Genomic DNA, 19,648 nt, shown 5'->3' with positions numbered 1-19,648 from the left:
GGTGGTTCCTAGGCGAAGTTACGTCGAGCTGAACTTCGTGCCAGTGATGCGCCATTGTCTCATGAGTGGCTGCTGCTTCTACCGACGCTCCGCGTGATTGGGATGTGAAGTGGAAACCTGCGATCCCTGCTGGCGAAGTGTTTGTGGATGCGGAGTTGCCTAATACCGGCCTGGTTTGTTTGCCCACTTCGCCTCTGTACACATCTGCTTCCCTGTTCGGGTGGCACAGCCCTTTGTTCTCCTTGGATCCATGGCTGGCAGAGGGGACCCCGACAAGGTGTCGAACAGAGGTGTTCGTAGGACTACTCAGACACAGCTGAACAAAATTGACCGATATGCTCAGCAGCGGACTTCGCCCACGTTGGTGGCCTCATCTAAAGACCTTAACCGTGCGGGCTCACCTGAAGGTTCTGAGCCCACTCTGAGTGACATTATGGGGGCCATCGCGGGCATTCGGTCTGAAATGCAGAAGCAGCACGAGGTCCTGACTCACAAAGTGGACACTATGGCCGTGGACCTCAACCTGATCAGGGCTGACCTGGGTAAGACCAATGATCGGGTGAAATCCCTTGATCTTAAGACCTCCAGCCTGACTACCGACGTTTCGGAACTGCAAATTGAGGTCCGGACCTTAAGATCGGTCAACGACCAATTTTCTAGAAGGCCGGAGGATTTTGAAGGACGAGCCAGGCAGCAGAATGTCCGCATTATTGGTGTTCCGGAGGGAGCGGAGAAGGCGGCAGCGGACCTTTTTGTGGAGGACTTAGTGCAGACACATCTAGCACCTTCTGGCCTGAGCAGTTTCTTCTCAGTGGAGCGTGCCCATCGGATACCGGGTGGCCCGCCGAAGTCGGGCGTTGCGCCCAGACCCATCATTGCCCGGCTCTTTAACTTTAGAGACCGGGATGTGATCCTTCAGGCCTCCAGAAGGCAAGGGCCGCTCAAATTTCAGAACTCTGAGGTGCATTTCTACCCGGACTTCACCAGGGCTGTTCAGAGGCAACGTCAGAGTTTCGCAGGGGTAAAACGACGCCTGAGAGACATGGGATTTAAATACTCTATGCTGTTCCCTGCGAAACTGCGGATTGAGTACGAGGGCCGAGCCCTGTTTTTCGATGTGCCGGAGAATGTGAGCGACTGGCTGGACACTTTGCCACAACGCCGGGAGGAACGCGACGAACACTCTGGGGGCGCAACTGGTGGTTCTGATCTCTAGGACTGGACGTTGCTGTGCTGATGATGGCGGTTGGTGACCCTGATGCCTGTGACTGCTGATACCAATGCTATTCCGATTTTTAAAGTTTTTCCTGTCTATTACATGGAGGGTGGCGGGAGGGGTTTGTGGAGATTCCTTACTCCTCTAGGGACTTTTTGTAGACTAGTTTATGGGGCGACAGGCACACTGCTGGTTGGGGGGGCTTCTTAGTCTGCTGCAGGGGTGCAGGGTGGGGGGTGGTGGTGGGGAAGTTTGCTTGTTTGTTCATCTTTCTCTCTTTCTATCTCTTAGGCAATGGGATGTATGCACTGTTCAGTTTTCTTTGTTGTTGAGGCTTGTTGGGGTTGGGCGGGGCCGGGGACACGACGATGGGGGGTAGGAAGCTACGAGTTCTCAGTTGGAATGTCAATGGGTTGGGTGACCGTATCAAGAGAGGGGTAGTGATCCAATTGATTAAACACCATATGCCTGATGTCGTTCTCCTTCAGGAGACGCATCTGGTTGGAAACACATGCAAAGCGCTGAACCGTAAAGGTTACAAAATGGTGGCCCACTCGGGGTTCTCCTCGGGATCTCGGGGGACGGGAGTTCTTGTTCGTACGTCCCTTCCGCTTGAGGTCGACGTCACTGTGATTGATGAGAGGGGGCGATACGCCGCTGTGGCGGGACGATGGGAGGGACGCGCCCTGACATTACTTTGTTTACGTTCCCCCGGGCTTACAATCTAGCACTTTCCAGGACCTTGGTGGCGCCATCTTGAATTTGCCTGCTGGTCTGCTGATAGTGGGGGGTGATTTCAATTCGGTTTGCTCCGACTCCTTGGACCGCCATCCACCTAGAGACCTCCGTAGCTCCCAATTGTGGTTGCCATCTTTCCTCGAGACCATGGGACTTATAGATAGCTGGCGGCTTTTGCATCCCACGCTCTGTCATTTTTCCTTCCATTCTGGCGCACATGGTAGTCTTTCTAGAATAGACTATGTTCTTACATTGGCTGCACATGTGTCTGCCGTTTCTGAGGCCCGTTTTTTAGCACAGGGTATTTCTGACCATTCCCCGCTGTGGGTCTCTTTTGACTTTGACGTCGTCATGTCGGACCGACCGGCGGTTGTTAACCCATGGTATTTCCGCAATCCCAAGACTCGCAATCTCCTAGCCAAGGCCATCGACCTCTATTTTACTGAAAATGAGGGTTCGGTTGCATCGGCCGCGACTCTGTGGGAGGCGTTTAAGACAGTTTTGAGGGGTGAGGCTTTCGCTCTTATAGCTGAGGCTCGTAGGGCCAGAGGTGCTGATTTGGTACGCATCGAGGAGGAGATCATGGAGCTTGACTCCCAGTTGGAGACAGAGCCCGATCCCGCTCTCCTACACGGCCTCTCCGTCAAACAGTTGGAATACCGCGACCTTGCTACAAACGCTGCCCTTGTTTTAGCTAAAGAACAGCAGGGTCGGATATGCGACGTCGGCGACAAGGCCGGGAAGTTGCTGGCCTGGTTGGACAGAAGGGAGATGGCCAGTCGTGTCGTGCCCGAGATAGTGGGAGAGGACGGGGTTGTCGTCTCTGATCTAAGTGCCATTGCCGGATCCTTCGCTGACTACTTCCGAGGCGTCTACACCTCTGTTTCGGACCGGTCTGAGACCGATTCGTCAGTGCTCCTTTCGGCTGTCGATCTCCCCTGTCTTTCAGACGAGGAACGCGATGATCTGGACAGAGACGTCTCGGTGGATGAGATCGCTCTCGCAATCCGCTCACTGCGATCGGGCAAGGCGCCTGGTCCCAATGGCATCCCGGTTGAACTATATAAGATCAGACCGGATGTGGTTTCCCCACACCTGCGTAACATGTTTCTGGAAGCGCGGGAAGCCGGCTTACTTCCCCTGGACCAGAGGTTGGCCACCATTGTGGTCATACATAATAAAGGGAAGCCGAGAGACTTGTGTCGGTCGTACCGTCCCATCTCTCTCCTTAATGCTGAGCCTAAGATTCTCGCCAAGCTACTCGCTAATCGACTGATTGGGGTTATCGGCGACTTAGTGCATCCGGACCAGTCGGGCTTTATTCCACACCACAACACTGCCCTTAATTTGCGTAGACTCCACGGTGCTCTGGCCAGGGCCTATACCCTGGAGGAACCGGCAGTTCTTGCCTCTTTGGACGCCACAATGGCTTTTGACTCTCTCGAGTGGAGCTACCTCTGGGCGGTGTTGGCGAAGCTCGGTTTTGGCCCAGTGTTTGTGGGATGGGTGAAGCTGTTGTACGCCGACCCACTGGCCAATGTTGCCGTCAATGGTCGTATCTCGGCGTCTTTCGCCCTTCATAGAGGCACCAGACAAGGTTGTCCCTTGTCGCCCCTTCTGTTTGCGCTCGCTCTTGAGCCGCTCGCGGCCCTGCTGCGTACACACCCGGATCTGCATGGCATAAGCTGGGCCCCTGGTTTCGAGGACAGAGTTTCTCTCTATGCGGATGACATTCTGCTCTACCTCACTTCCCCCTGCAAGTCACTTATTGTGGCATGTGATGTACTTAGGCTTTTTGGACGGTACTCTGGCCATGTTATTAACTGGGCCAAGTCCTCCCTGTATGTACTGAAAGGGGACACACCGCGCCTCCCTCGAGGCTGTAACATCCAGGTGGCCAGCCAGGGCTTTAAATACTTGGGGATTTATATCTCTGGTAATGCAAAGGCGCGATACGAACACAATTTGCTTCCCCCTCTTCTGCGCCTCCGGCGTGATGTGGAGGGTTGGTGCAAGCTTCCGCTTTCCTTAATCGGATGCGCGGCATTATTCAAGATGATGTCTTTACCCAGGTTCCTGTACGCCCTGCAGAACACCCAAGATCCGGTCCCCGCCCGTTACTTCCGAGAGATAGAAGGCCTTCAACGTGCCCTACTCTGGGACGGCCGTCCCCGCGTCGCTATCACGAAGCTCACGCTTCCGTGGTATGATGGGGGTATAGCACTACCAGACGTGCGTAGATATTACTGGGCCTCCCAATTGGCAGCTATTAATCATGGTTTTTATGGTCCGGAAAATAACCCTGGATATGCAATGGATAAGTGGCTCTTGAGTGGCGGCAATTTCTACAGAGCGCTGTATTCGAGGTCTCTGGACAGGCGGATGTCGGGCCCAACGAAAACTGCGGTCCATATTTGGCGGACAATTACCAAGGCGCAGGGCTGGCAAGGCAGGCTGACTAGGTTCACCCCATTGTATGACTCGGATATTTTGGGCAAATTATGGCACACCAAGGGGTTTGATAATTGGGACCTCATAGGTATCTCCAGGGTGGATGATATGCTATCGAAAGGTGAAATCAAGACCTTCTCCCAGCTGCAGGCTGAGTACCAGCTGGGCAGCTCGGAGTTTTTCCGATATGCCCAGTTGCGACACGCACTGCTCTCTGCTAAACCAGTTGAGGGGGCGATCCCAGAAAGCTCCCCGTTGGAGGACCGGGTGTTGGATGGCCATATGCCTGATAGTGCTATCTCATTGTCGTACAAGAAACTTATTAATGTACGCACTGACCTCCTCCTGGGTGTGCGGGAGCAGTGGGTGCGTGACGGACTAGAGATCGATGATGAGGATTGGCAGAGTGCAGTTTCCTCTCCTAAGGAGGTCTCCATTTCCTGTCGTCTCCGGCTGGTGCAGCTCAAAATCCTGCACAGGGTGTACGTGACTGGCCCCCGGCTTGTGCATATGGGCTACTCGAACGATGGGCTTCGTCGCCGCGGCTGCGGCGCCTCCGCCACTTTTATGCACATTATTTGGGAGTGCCCCGCCATAGCCTCCTATTGGAGACGAGTACACCGGATTATGGACAAGCTGACTGGGGTGGTAGCGACTGCGGAAGCTAGGAGATGCCTCCTCAACATTTGGGGACCTTCTGATCACAATGTGGCCCAGACGCAGTGGGTGACCCTTGGCAACATGGTGGCTAAACGCGATATCGCGCAGAAATGGGGGGCTTCGGCAGCTCCCATGGTGGTGCAATGGAAAGCCAACATGGATTGGTGCATGTTCAGGGAAAAGACGGTCTATGTTGCCAGGGGGAAGCCCAAAAAGTGGTTGAAAGTATGGGGGGCCTGGAATGCTTACAGGGGAGAAATTTGTGTACCCCCGGAATCTGTCTCTTTGGAGGAACATCTGTCGCCATAGCCTATGGCACCAGCTGTGACACGTTGTAATGCTAAATCCTGTTTCTTCTTCTTCCCCCCTTCTATTCTGACTCGCTCTCCTGTATCCGTGTTTGTGTACCCACGGCTCTCCCTGTCCCGCTGCCAAAGCCTCGCTGGTTTCATCTACTCCATTGCCACTCCTTTTGCGCCTTCTGGCGTCTCTTCTTTCTCTCTTCTATGTTCCTTTTATGACACAAAACAATAAAATCAACCTTCATTGTACTGTGCCATCCATTCTTGCACTGTTGCTTTCCTGTTTCAATAAGCTGCCTTGCCTCCTGGATGTTAGGCTGAATAGCTGTGTGCACTTCTTAAATAAAGGTTTAAAAAAAAAAATTAAAAAAAAGAAATCCACTAGCAAGCAGCATAGACCTTCTGAAAATGATGATTTTTATCAGAATAACTCCTCAGGTTGACATTTGCCTGCACTTTTTTGGATTTGAGGCCTTTTGACTTTCTTTGGATCACTTTTGGATTAGAAATCAACTTTCACAAGTAAGCTTGTTTGGGGCATTACAGTTGCTGTAATGCTGTTCTGCAGAAAAACGAGTTTTGCAAAAGTGAAAGCATTCAGCAGGTGCAAAAGTTCAAACTCATCATTAGTAACCATTCCCTGTAGTGCTTCCTGACTGGGTCCCCTCCAGAGTTCAGTTGCTAGGTGCAACAATTGTATCACGCAGGCTCATAGAATAGTTACAAGTAGGCCACAAAGGTCCTGGAAAAAAAATTTGCACTGCAACAGAAAGCAAATTACAGATAAGGAAGCAGGTGCCAGACTGGAATTTTAAAACAGTGACACATTAATAAATCAACCCCAAATTAATTCATGTCAGTTGAAGCAGGGCAGGTGTGCTTGCTTTTTCCCCCCATAATCTACAGTGATGATGAACCAGAGGGTGGCATTTGTGGAATTTTAGTTTACGGGCTGAACATCATCTGCGCCAGCTTGTCACCCACGTACAGCGCGCACAACGGCCATTTTTGTATCATGGTCTCCCTGTCCGCGATCTATCGCCAGCGCGCCCCTCTGACCCAGCAAGCATCCTCCGCGCATCCTGGCTCCCCCTCCCTCCCTCTCATGAGCATAACCCTTCTGCATGACCCTGTCCTTGGAAGTCACGCCTGCGCCTGACCAGCACCTCCTCTCCTTCCATGAATGCCCCTCTGTTGATAAGCCTTCCCTCCGCGCTCGATTGTCCACGCGGCATGAATACCACTCCTTTGATGACCTCTTACCCCGTGTCCGACTGTCCACACAGGTCCGAGGCCATTGCCTAAGCCGGGAGATACCATTTACTGCCCCTCATTGTATGGAATCGCCCCTCTTCAAAGGACACACTGTTGATCAGGGCCTCCCCACCCCCTGGGATATGATCAGGCGCACACATCCTAAGACTTGGCGAAACACTCAGCTGCGTGATGGCCCCCTCCTCTTATCAGCAGGTTGAGGACCTCTATTGTGAAGGTATATGGGGTGGGATTGACACAAGGATTATGGGGATGTCTTTTCCTTACTTCACAATGTTATGATTGTAATAAAGAAAGGTCACATGCCATAAACCAGTGTATAAGAGGCCAGGCCTCAGAGAGGCTGTTAGAGCACCTCGAGACGATACCTTGTTGTCCGATCTGATGTGTTCTGCTCCGTCGGAATAAAACTTCTGTTTCCTGCCTTCTGGTCTCCGGCGCCTGCCTCATTGCTTGGTAATTTGAATGGTACAAAGGCGGTTAGCGCCGGGCAAATCTTGAGAAAGGTCATAGCCCTACCTTTTTTCTACAATTGGCGTCCCAAAGCGTGGGGCCCATCAGCGACACGTGGATCCAGTGGGAGAGGTCCCGACGACAGAGTGAACGACTGCAACGATCGGGAGAGCTCGTGTCTGATAGACCCTCGTCTGACAGCCGATCATCCGACCTTCACTAGTTCCGAACAGACCTCTCTCGAGTGATCTACGGTCCTGACTGGGAACCATCAGGAGTGCCGCGAACATCACGAAGAATAGAGGACGATCGGGCGCTGGATTCGGAAGACAGGAAACCGTCCATGCGGTCCGGGTAAGGTCGTGTAAACACGAAAAATTAAGAAATTATTGTTTGGTTTGGATAATACTAGTATTACGCTTTGTTGAACCCTCTGGAGATTCACCGTCTGCAAACGGAGAAAACAACAGGCTCTCTCTTTGCAAGCAGTGAAGGATAGGTAACGCAGACCTTTGTCCCCATTGTAATCCGTCGTGCCTATCTTCCTCCCCCACTGTTTTCCCGAACTGTCGTTCGTGGATTGTTGTCTGGAGATTCTCTGTCTGCAAACAGGGAAGAACAAGGTCTCTCTTTGCAGGTAGAGAAAGAGTGGGTAACGCAAACCTTTAACACGTCGTACCCACTTATTCTCCCCACTGATTGTTTGATTGACCGAACACTGATTGTTCGGTATTGGTTCTTTTGAGGTATTCACCGCCGACAAACAACGTAGAATAGAAATATTCTGTCTAGTCTTTGTCCGCCGTGATAAGATAGGTAGTGCAGACTTTTGTCCCCGTTGTAACCCGTCATGCCTATCTTCTCCCCACTGATTGGTAGCCTGTACAGCCCGGACCGCTTATTAGAGATGAACCATCCAGCTCAACTGGAGGGCACCCCTAATAAGGACATGTTCACTAAGCATGGACTAGTCGCCATAGCTTATACTAAGCTATGGCATAAATATACGAAAAAGAACCCTGAAAGTCAGTGGCCACTGATAGGTTCCTTTGATGAAAATAAAATAAAAACATTGGAAATAGCGCTCCAGAAAAATAAGACTACGCCCACTATGCTCGATAGTCTCGGCATGTGGCGCAAAGAAACGGAACAACGAAAGAAAAGAGAAGAAGCAAAAATAGGGAAAGAATTACGAAAGGCAGCCCACCTAGCCGCTAAGCAACTAGAAGAAGAAATAAAGGAAAGAAAAGAAGCTGCACAAAACCAAGAATATGGGTCAACAGGTCAATGCCCTATTAGGACTCCCTCTGCGCTCTACCCTGAATTGCCCTCCAAACAGCGGGCGAACAATGACCTACTGCTAGGTCCCCCAATCATCTATATGCCCCCTCCATATGCCCGCTGCCAACAAAGCTTGCAAGCCCCGAGTGCGAGCGAAAGTGACCTCAGCGCTAGTGCACTAGCCCTCACGGCCTCCGCACCAGCCACGTTAACAACATCGCTAGATGACCCCGAGGCTAGCCAGCAACCACCAGCCAGATCAAATAGGTTGAGCAAAGATGAGCGGGATGGGATCGACAAAATAGCAAAGACACTAGTAGAACAAAGGGAAAGCGAAGAATATACAATGAGCATGTATAACTCGCATGCCGACAGCCACAGACGGCATTTCATTTTACGATTCAGCTACCACACCCTGAACGCATATGAGGATAAGTATCAGAGTAAGGGCCCCGCTAAACTGACAACGCTATATAGGAAGATTGATGTTGGAGATGGGACTGAACGTGAGGCGACGGAGCTCTTCATGCAGACGCTTGAGGTCTTCCGCCACCTCACGGAACAAAAACCAGAAACCAAGGTTACAGTCCCTGAAACGACCTCAGTAGAAGTAGCCAATACTATGATGCCCATCAGAGAAGCGGCCCCTTACTGGATCCCGCCACGTGGTCAGGGAACGAGCGATGATATTAATCACGCAGATGCAAAAGGAAGGGTTGTGTACATTTGGGTTTACCAACCATGGGACCGACAAGATATCTTAACCTTTAAACAAACTCTGCCCGATTTGAGAAAGAACCCGACAGCATTCTATACCGAATTAGGCACAGCCTTGGGTTCGACGATAATGACTTTAGCGGACATTGACTTGTTCTTCGGGTTATGCCTGCCAGCTGACGTGTGGAAGCAAATCCGGAAGGCTGACCACACGGATCTGTTTGGACATACCTGGGACCAACTCGGTAAACTAGATAGACAGCGAGAGCCTGGAAGGAAACCAGTAAAGGACATACTAGAACTCCCAGACAAATTAGTTCAGAAGTTAAAGACACTGATCCCAGAGAAAAAGGTAGATTGGTCGATAGTCACGGCCTGTCGACAGAAACCCCAGGAAGATGTGTCAGAATACTTCTCCCGATTCGAGACAGTGTTCTCCGACTACAGTGGCCAAGACATGACCACCGCAACCGGACAGCACCTGTTCGTACAAAATTATGTAAAGGGTCTATCACAAGAGGTCTCCCAAAAACTGCAGACGAGTGAGAGTAGTTGGGGGGCCTCCAAACCCGCAGCTATCCTTCAGATGGCTCAGTATTACGAGCACCAGAAAAATGAGAATGATAGGGCGTCCGAGAGAAAGAAGAAAGATTTGAAAGAAAGAGTAATGATAGCCCAGATACAAGGTATAGCGGTCGGACGGGAACCCCACAGGGGGAACTACCAATCGACCACCCCTAGAAATCCACCTCCTAAAGACCACACCCCAACACCCCACACTGGACGTAGAGACATTAGCAATGACCAGTGTGCCTTTTGCAAAGGATTGGGCCATTGGAAATCCCAGTGTCCGGTTCTGCTAGAGATGAACAGAGATAGGGACTCCAAGGACGTAGCGGGTGGACCAAGAAATAGGGGACAAGGACGAGGCACACAAACGACACCAACAATGACAGATCAGGGAGATTGAACACGTTTGACTGCCCCCGACAGAACCAATATCAACTATCCGACGGTGAGAATGCCCCCGATTTTGCATAGGACTGCCAGGGGCAAGGGAGGGATCCAGTCGAGCTCTGTGTTGACCAGCAAGGTCCTTATGTCACCGCTAAGGTCCTGGGTACAGAGTCTCCATTTTTGGTAGACACTGGGGCGACACGTAGTGTGTTATCAAAACGACTGATTCCAAGGGCACCCTTGTCTGGCTCACACATTACATCGATAGGTTTCGATGGGACGCCCTCCACTAACCCCCTGTCCGTGCCTATCTCCTTTGACTTAGAAAGCAACACCACTGACGTGACATTTCTGCTCTCCTCCAACTCCCCTTACGCCATTATGGGCATTGACTTACTGAAACATTTTCGAGCTACCATTAGGTGTTCCCCAGATGGAATCCGAGTCATCCTGTACGACAACCCAGACATACCCAAAACTTGCCCTGCACGACACATGTGCCCCATAACTGATGCTGACCTGTCCTTGCTTGATACCCTGCCTCCGTATCTGTGGGCCAAAAATGACTCTGATGTGGGACGAATGATGATTGACCCTATTCATATAACTGTAAGACAGGATGCTATGCTCCCGAAACTCCCACAATATCGGATATCCCCCGAGGGCGAGAAGGCACTGGTAGCGATTATTCAATCTCTGGTGGATGCAGGAGTGGTTGAAGAAGTGGTTAGCAACGTCTGCAACAGCCCAATCCTACCTATTGTTAAGAAACAAGGTGAAGGAGATGAGAAAGCGTACCGCTTCATCATCGACCTGCGAGAGATTAACAAAGTGGTTGTACCCCAGTACCCCGTAGTCTCAGATATCACCACCATTCTGACCCTCATCCCGTCCACTGCCACCACCTTCACTGTTATCGACCTCAAGAATGCATTTTTCTCTATCCCCATCCATCCAGACAGCCGTTATCTCTTCGGCTTCACTTTAAAATCCCGCTCGTACCGATTTTGTAGAGCTCCCCAGGGGTACACTGAAAGCCCCAGCATTTACAGCCAGGCCCTCAAAAGACAGCTGGATGCCTTCCAGCTACCAGATGGAGTGGTGTTGATTCAATATGTCGATGATATCCTTTTGGCGGCCGACACCACCCCCCTCGCAACCACAGCCTCTGTCCAACTCCTACACTTTCTTGCAGAAAATGGCCATAAAGTTTCCAAAAAGAAATTGCAGTTCTGCCAGCCACAAGTGACATACCTAGGCCATCTCCTGTCCAAAGACGGGAGGAAACTCACACCCGACCGAATCCAAACCATCTTAGGCACCCCCGTCCCAACAACCCAAAAGCAAGTCCGCTCTTTGGTTGGCCTAACCTCTTTTTGCAGACAGTGGTTACCTAATTACAGCCTCATTGTGAAGCCACTACTTGCCCTGTTGACCAAAGATGTCCCCTCCCCGCGTCCTTGGACCACTGAGTGTCAAGCATCCTTTAAGGAATTACGGGATGCACTCTGTTCAGCACCCGTCCTAGGAACCCCGGATTACTCCAAACCCTTCTCCCTCTTCACCCACGAAAGGGAGGGGTGTGCATTGTCTGTCCTAACTCAATCAATTGGTCCTAAACAGCGCCCTTGTGCCTACTTCTCCGCCACTCTTGATCCTGTAGCCAGAGCTTTGCCTGCCTGCCTTCGAGCAGTAGCTGCCGCTGCTGTCTCTATCCGCCAGAGCGAAGGAATCGTACTTTCAAACTCCCTCACTGTGTTAGTACCCCATGCAGTCGACACCCTTTTGAACCAGACAAAGACCCAACACCTGACTAGCGCACGACTGACAGGGTACGAGTTGACTCTACTTGCATCCCACATCACACTAAAGAGATGCACGACTTTGAATCCTGCCACATTGTTGCCCCTGCCTGAAAATGACCCCGACGTGCCTCCCATACACGACTGTGTGACCCTCACGGACGAACAGACTAGGAGTAGAGTTGATCTCCGAGACATTGCTTTTACAGACCCTGATGGAGAGCTATGGGTAGATGGCTCCTGCATCAAACTCCCAGATGGCACCACTTCAGCTGCCTATGCAGTAACGACAGCCCGAACAGTGGTTGAGACAGCCTGCATCACAAAACGATCTGCCCAGGCAGCGGAACTAATAGCCCTCACACGAGCATGCATCATAGCCACAGGGACCACCGCGAACGTGTATACGGACAGCCAGTATGCCTTCGGGGTGGTTCACCACTTTGGGCTCCTGTGGAGGGAAAGGGGATTCCTGACGTCTCACGGCACCCCCATCCTTCATGGAGATCTGGTTTCTGCCCTGATTGAAGCGGTTCTCCTCCCCACACGACTAGCGGTGATCAAATGCCAGGCACACAAGAAGGTGACAGACTTAGTCGGACAAGGGAATGCACTGGCCGACATCACTGCACGAACCACAGCTGAGAATAGGACAGTGACACGCATGTATGTGGCCAGGTCACAAGCAGAGAAATGGACTGACGCAAGAGAAATGATCAGAGACATCCAGTCGGCCAGCACCCCTCACGAACTGACCGAATGGGCAGGGGTGGGTTTGAAGGATGATGAGGGCTGCTGGCGAACAAAAGATGCAAACAAATGGTTGCTGCCTGACTCATACCTGATCCCCATACTGACTATGGCACATTCCCCCGCACACATAGGATCTGCACCCATGATCGAACTCATTTCCAAAGTCTGGCACAACGACAAAATCCCCGACTCAGCTAGACGCCTAGTCCAGCAGTGCCTTATCTGTTTGCAACACAACCCCGGGAAAGGAACTGTAGTACCCCGGGGAGGGTTTGGGACCCCCAATCACCCCTTTGAGGTCCTTCAGATGGACTACATCCAACTAGAGAGATGCCAGGGCTTGAAGTATGTACTAGTCATTGTATGTGCCTTCAGCAAATGGGTAGAGGCCTATCCAACCCGTGACAACACTGCCATGACTACTGCCAAAGTACTACTGAAAGAATTCTTTCCTCGCTATGGCCTTTGTCGAATTTTATGGAGTGACAATGGCCCCCACTTCATAGCTGAGGTTATCCAATTAATCTTAAAGGGGTTGGGGGTGAAGCAAAGGTTTCATGCGGTCTTCCACCCCCAATCCGCCGGTCTGGTGGAACGCCATAATGCCACACTGAAGCTGAAATTGTCAAAAATAGTGGCAACCACCGGACTTAAATGGCCAGATGCTCTCCCTTTGGCCCTGCTATCGATGCGCTCCACTCCCACCAAACACCATTTGACCCCCTACGAGGTTGTATTCGGGCGACCGATGAACCTCTGGACTGCTCCCAAGCCAACCTCCATTCATGACGTCCCGGACGTCCTACTGTCTGATTATTTGTGCAAATTAACTAAGACGTTGTCTGTCATCCATCAACAGGTGCAGCAGGCCATCCCCGATGCTTCCAGGGGCCCCGGCCACGACATCCAGCCGGGAGATTTCGTTCTAGTCCGCAACTTTCAACGGACCAAGAGCCTAGAACCCCGGTGGACGGGCCCCTGGCAATTGCTGATTACCACACGGACGGCGCTTCGAGTGGAGGGGAAGAGGCACTGGCTGCACGCACATCACTGCCGGAAGGTCTCTGCAAACCTGGCCACGGCCGAAAACGTCAACACCCAGGAAGAGCTCCTGATCAAAGACCGACCAACATTGAACTGTTATCCCGATACTGGGGCACTTGAACTTGCAAAATTCTCCGACCCCACTGTGCCAACCAGAGAAGGGTATTTCCTGCGACGAAAGGAGGGAGCTTCGGCTAAGTAGGCCACGGACTAAGTTGAATCTCAGAACGGTGACCTAAACACAACCAAGGGTTACCGGGAGAGAAGCTAAACGAAGTCTGTGGTCCTGCCCGCTACCGAGCCCCCTTGAAGATGATGGAAGCGCCAGATAAGAAGATGATGGAAGCGCCAGATAAGAAGATGATGGAAGCAACAGGAAATACCCACTATAGAAACCCAAAGACTGACAATTTGCACAAATCAAAGACAATCGCCCTCTTTATTGTCTTCCTCTTCTGCCTCCTCCTCATGACCTCCTTCTGGATGCTGGAGGAAAGCACACCGGCTCATGAGGCATTGCTACCTACTGCACAACCGACTCCCATGAAAGAGCATCACCTGATCTCCCTGTCGCCTCAGCTCCGAGAAAGGCGCAGGGACTTCTGGAACAATTCCTTCGTGCAACTGTTGCACCAACACAACCTTGCTGCAAATGCGACGAACTGCTGGATCTGCGGGTTGCTCCCGCATGCCACCGGACACTCCATCCCCTTCATCCCTTTTCTTTCTCAGTTCACGGCTCCTGCCTCGCCTGGTTGATCCTCATGCAAGAGAGCCACAAGGATAATGCCACCTCCAGCCAGACAGTGTCGCACTTCTACTCTGGGTTCTGGCTGAACAAAACCGGAAAGACCTCTGCTGCCCTGTGTCCTGCGCTCACAGGCGCCACCTTCCTTAAAGACATTCCAGCCAAAGAACGAGTCGAAGTACAGGTGCTCCACAATCCAGCCAGAGCCACCTTCTCTCATCTGCAAAAACAAACTACCGCCACTCTGACTGTGGCTCTGTCAGTTATCAATGTCACAGGACTTGTGTGTCTCGAAGGCCTGGGAACACAGCTGGTGGGTCACAGTTCCTGCCGAATCACCAGAACATTGGACTCAGTTGATCCCCCTTCCTTTGTTGCTTCTCCAAATATGTACTTTGTGTGTGGCACCAAAGCTTACACCTGGCTCCCGAAAGGTTGGAAGTGTATCTGCTACATTGCCTTCATTCTTCCCCCCACGTATGTAGCCCCTGCTAACCATCACCGGCAGAGGCGTGCAGATGACATTGAACAAGCCGACTCCACTGGAGCTCAGTTCTTGGATGCAGCAAAGGGACTCGTTCCCCTGTGGGGCCCAATGGCAAACAGCCGCGCTATCCGACACCTGACCCAGGCAGTAGAAACAACGATCAACATCACGGCTGGCATCCTCGCTAACAACACGGCGGAGCTTCAGGCGGTCCGCCTCGTGACCCTTCAAAACCGCCTTGTCCTAGATGTGGTCCTAGCCGATCGAGGAGGAGCATGCCGCATCATCGGATCTAGCTGTTGTACCTACGTACCAGATAACTCACCTTCCGTCTACAAAGCAATTGAGCACCTCCACAGACTTTCCTCGGAGGTTCACCAAGAACAAGAAGGATGGTCGCTTGGGAGCTGGTTTTGGGACACTTTGAAGAACTGGGGTTGGAGGTTGTTTTCCTTCATACTGATACCTGTTGTGATATTATGTGGGTGTTGCTTAGGTATCCAATGTCTGCCATCCTTGTGCGGCCTTGTTTCTAACTGTATGTGCCCAAAGACTTTGGACTTCCGAAATGAGCACATGAGTCCCCTCTATGAAGTAGAAATACGTGGCCTTATGGAGATAAATCTGAACTGACAAGTTGGCGAGACATGTTAAAAGGGAGGACTGTGGAATTTTAGTTTACGGGCTGAACATCATCTGCGCCAGCTTGTCACCCACGTACAGCGCGCACAACGGCCATTTTTGTATCATGGTATCCCTGTCCGCGATCTATCGCCAGCGCGCCCCTCTGACCCAGCAAGCATCCTCCGCGCATCCTGGCTCCCCCTCCCTCCCTCTCATGAGCATAACCCTTCTGCATGACCCTGTCCTTGGAAGTCACGCCTGCGCCTGACCAGCACCTCCTCTCATTCCATGAATGCCCCTCTGTTGATAAGCCTTCCCTCCGCGCTCGATTGTCCACGCGGCATGAATACCACTCCTTTGATGACCTCTTACCCCGTGTCCGACTGTCCACACAAGTCCAAGGCCATTGAATAACCCGGGAGATACCATTTACTGCCCCTCATTGTATGGAATCGCCCCTCTTCAAAGGACACACTGTTGATCAGGGCCTCCCCACCCCCTGGGATATGATCAGGCGCACACATCCTAAGACTTGGCGAAACACTCAGCTGCGTGATGGCCCCCTCCTCTTATCAGCAGGTTGAGGACCTCTATTGTGAAGGTATATGGGGGTGGGATTGACACGAGGATTATGGGGATGTCATTTTCCTTACTTCACAATGTTATGATTGTAATAAAGAAAGGTCACATGCCATAAACCAGTGTATAAGAGGCCAGGCCTCAGAGAGGCTGTTAGAGCACCTCGAGACGATACCTTGTTGTCCGATCTGATGTGTTCTGCTCCGTCGGAATAAAACTTCTGTTTCCTGCCTTCTGGTCTCCGGCGCCTGCCTCATTGCTTGGTAATTTGAATGGTACAAAGGCGGTTAGCGCCGGGCAAATCTTGAGAAAGGTCATAGCCCTACCTTTTTTCTACACATTGATGTACCAGAGGGTGGCATGGGTGAAACAGAGGGTGGCAGGGGTGAAATAGAGGGTGCTGGGAACCTGTGATGATGAACCAGACATAGAAACAACATAATCGCGACCGTTGCGAGCCGACATGTAGGTTCGCAATTGCGAACTGGTACAAAACCCTCGCGAACTGGCAGAAATCCTTGCGAACACAAAAAAAATCTGCAAATTCACGGATTTTGCGGATTGCGAGTTCGCAAATTCGCAAAATTCGCGAACGCCAGATTCGCAAAATTCACCCATGCTTAGTGTCCATGGTAATTCCTGGTAGGAAAGAAGTGTAGGGTCGAGATTAGTATGTATGAACTCATGAGAATAAATGCTGCGCAATGGTGTGCACAGATATATGGTGACTGGTGGAGAAATGCCACTTTTAGAAGTTGGCATTTCTATGTGCTATATGTCTGCCTGCCTGATGTGAATTGCATGTCTGGCTTGTTATTGACAGGAGCTGAGAGGTGTGGGTGGCTCCAGGAGGGGCAGGGTGAGTCAGCTAGGCTGAATGGGACACCTGGGCTGAGAGTGGTGGGAGGAGAAATCCCCTGACTCTGAATAGGACTATGTTCAGGCTGTACAATGCTGGCTCTGCCCCCTGTGGTGTGTCTGATCACTGAGCCCCCACCTGACAAAGGGGAACAGAGCTGGGCAAAACAAAGTGCTCCAAAATCCCTCCTAAACCAGTTCTGATTGGTATCCCCAGGCCCTGTGCTGTGCCACAAAGGGATTTTGTGATATAAATATAGGGGCTGTGACCCCATGAAAGTGTGCGATCCTGTTCTGTTGTGCTGTTCCTGGCGGATTGGGTACTTGCTGCTGCTGGGGCCCAGGAGGAACCGCCATGGGGCCTGCCTCACTGCTGGAGGGCCCTGTGTGCTGGCCTCCCTGGGCCCAGCTATGCCCCTGGGATCTTTTTGCTTCATCCCTTGATGCCTAAAGGACTTTTTGGGACCTTTTCTGATCCTCCAAGACCTTGGAGGAGCTTGTTCCTGATTTCGCGCCCTGGGAACGCTGTATGCTTGTGCTTCCTTTTATTTGAAGAAGAGGGCCTTGTATGCTCTGCAGCGCCGAGCTGCCGTCTGTGTAGCGGGAATCTCCCACCAGAGGGATTCCCCCATGATGGCTGCAGAGCGGGAGCCCACCCCGCTTATTGATCATATTTGCGGGTGCCCACCCCGCTTATTGATTAAAATTAGGAGGGAGCCTACCCCTCATTGTCCACTTATGCTTTTATGTTAAAGGGGCAGCCCATCCTGTGTCTCACCACCGCGGCTAGAGCCCGGAAAGGAAGTCAGACAGCGCGATGCCTGGAGCGGGGCAGGACTTCCTCCTCAGGAAAGAAAGTCCTGCCCGCCGGAGAGGCGAGAGCAGAGCGGGGCTCTGGCGAGGAATGGAAGCCCCGCGTTGAAAATTGCCATAGCCGGAGTCCCGGGTCCCAGGGGGTAGCCCAGGTGAAGAGGACGGCGCCTGCCTGTGCGGGGCTCCCAAGTGTGAGGAAGAGTCCCGCAGGGGCCAGCAAGCAAAGAGATAACTAAGAGAAGTAATGCCGATCCCGAGAGCTGGTGAGTAATGGCTCTTTGCTGTTTGGTGCCCGTTCGAGGCACAGTCTGAGCGGTCCCATCAGGAGAGCGAGCGGCTCCCACATTGCTGGCATCATTGGTAACTGAAGGCCCAGAGGGCCCCGTGCCTTCCCCTTTGGACCAGTTCATTTACAAGCCCATGGGCTGTTCAGTGAAGGTGTTAGATACCCAATCTTCTGACATCTTTTCTATCCTTCTCAACTTTCCAGATGGCCTTAAGGTGGCAGTGGTTAACGTCTACCTCCACCCCTCACCATAGATAGAGTCCCTAACAGTTCTAAACCAACTAGAAGAACTTCTCCTATTGCTTCCTGCCTCGTCCCACAAAATCATAGGGGGTGACTTCAACTGCCACTTCGAACCTTTGGGAGGCACCACATCTGTTACCCAGGAGGTGGATACAGTGTGGTCCATTCCTGATTGTTCTAGGTATTCCACAAAGGGCAGGACCCCACTTGTTTTAAAAGTAAACAGCCTAACTATTTCACACTCCCTTAGAGCCTGTAATGGAAGATTCGCCACAGATTCCCCTGGCAAGGTAACATTTAATAGACCAGGAAAAAGTACCACCATTGACTATATAATGGTCAATCTCGAACTCTGGTCACACATTAGGGCATTTGAAGTTATCTCGAGAGTAGATAGTGATCACAACCTTCTCTCCTTAGATCTAAAGCACCCAATTGGTTCATTTATAATTCCAGACGTGACAAGGGATCTAACCACCAAAATTTTATCGCAACTGATGGCGGCAGAAGAATCGGATGGGGCAATTTTGTGCAATCACACGACAAGGTAGCTGAATTGTACCACCTAGTCGCAAACACTCTAGAGAGAGTCTTTCCTCTTCCGGTGGATAAATTAGAAACTGTCCACCTAAACGTCTTACATAACACTCACTCAGAGTTCATTGATAAAATGATAAAATGGCTACTTTCTTCAACTCTACTGTTATTAAGAAGGCCCGGCCACCCCGTCTAAACAAATGGTATAGTACAACAAAAGGAACTCCACACAAGGTTATATCAAAAATAGCCTTTGTATTCTCAAAACACATCAGATAGTAATCACACCATATACATTGTGCCAACTGGCACGGGCAATATTTACAAGGGATTATGTACACCTGACAGGGCCACATGGACCACTGTCAGCATCAGCACTTGGTAAAAATAGATAACTTGGTCAAGGTGAACTAAATCATAAACATACAAGTAAAAATAGGTCATAGAACGTACAGCCAGTAAACACTGATAATAACTGCACTTGCAACAGTCTGTGCGATGAAATCCATCATGCACAGTATCCCACAAGTCTAACTACATTAGACCCTTACCATCTAAGTAAAACCTTACACTAGGGGCGTAAATCACACAGGGGTGTATCATTTCCCTAACACAAACCTAAACAGGTAAAACAACCTCCTATGCATTACTCATATCTAGAGGCATCAGAAACAGGGTACGCAAAACATAGTATACACAGTACATTTCCTAACACACAAAGCATTAGCACATAAATCACATTAGGGTCTGCGCCCTATAAATGTTACAACCCCACTGGCCAACTGGCCATCTAGGAAGGGGCTCAAATGCCCAATGTCCACAGA

The sequence above is a fragment of the Lissotriton vulgaris genome, chromosome 7, assembly GCF_964263255.1.
Source record: "Lissotriton vulgaris chromosome 7, aLisVul1.2, whole genome shotgun sequence".
Taxonomy (NCBI): Eukaryota; Metazoa; Chordata; class Amphibia; order Caudata; family Salamandridae; genus Lissotriton; species Lissotriton vulgaris.
This window is presented reverse-complemented; position numbering follows the sequence as displayed.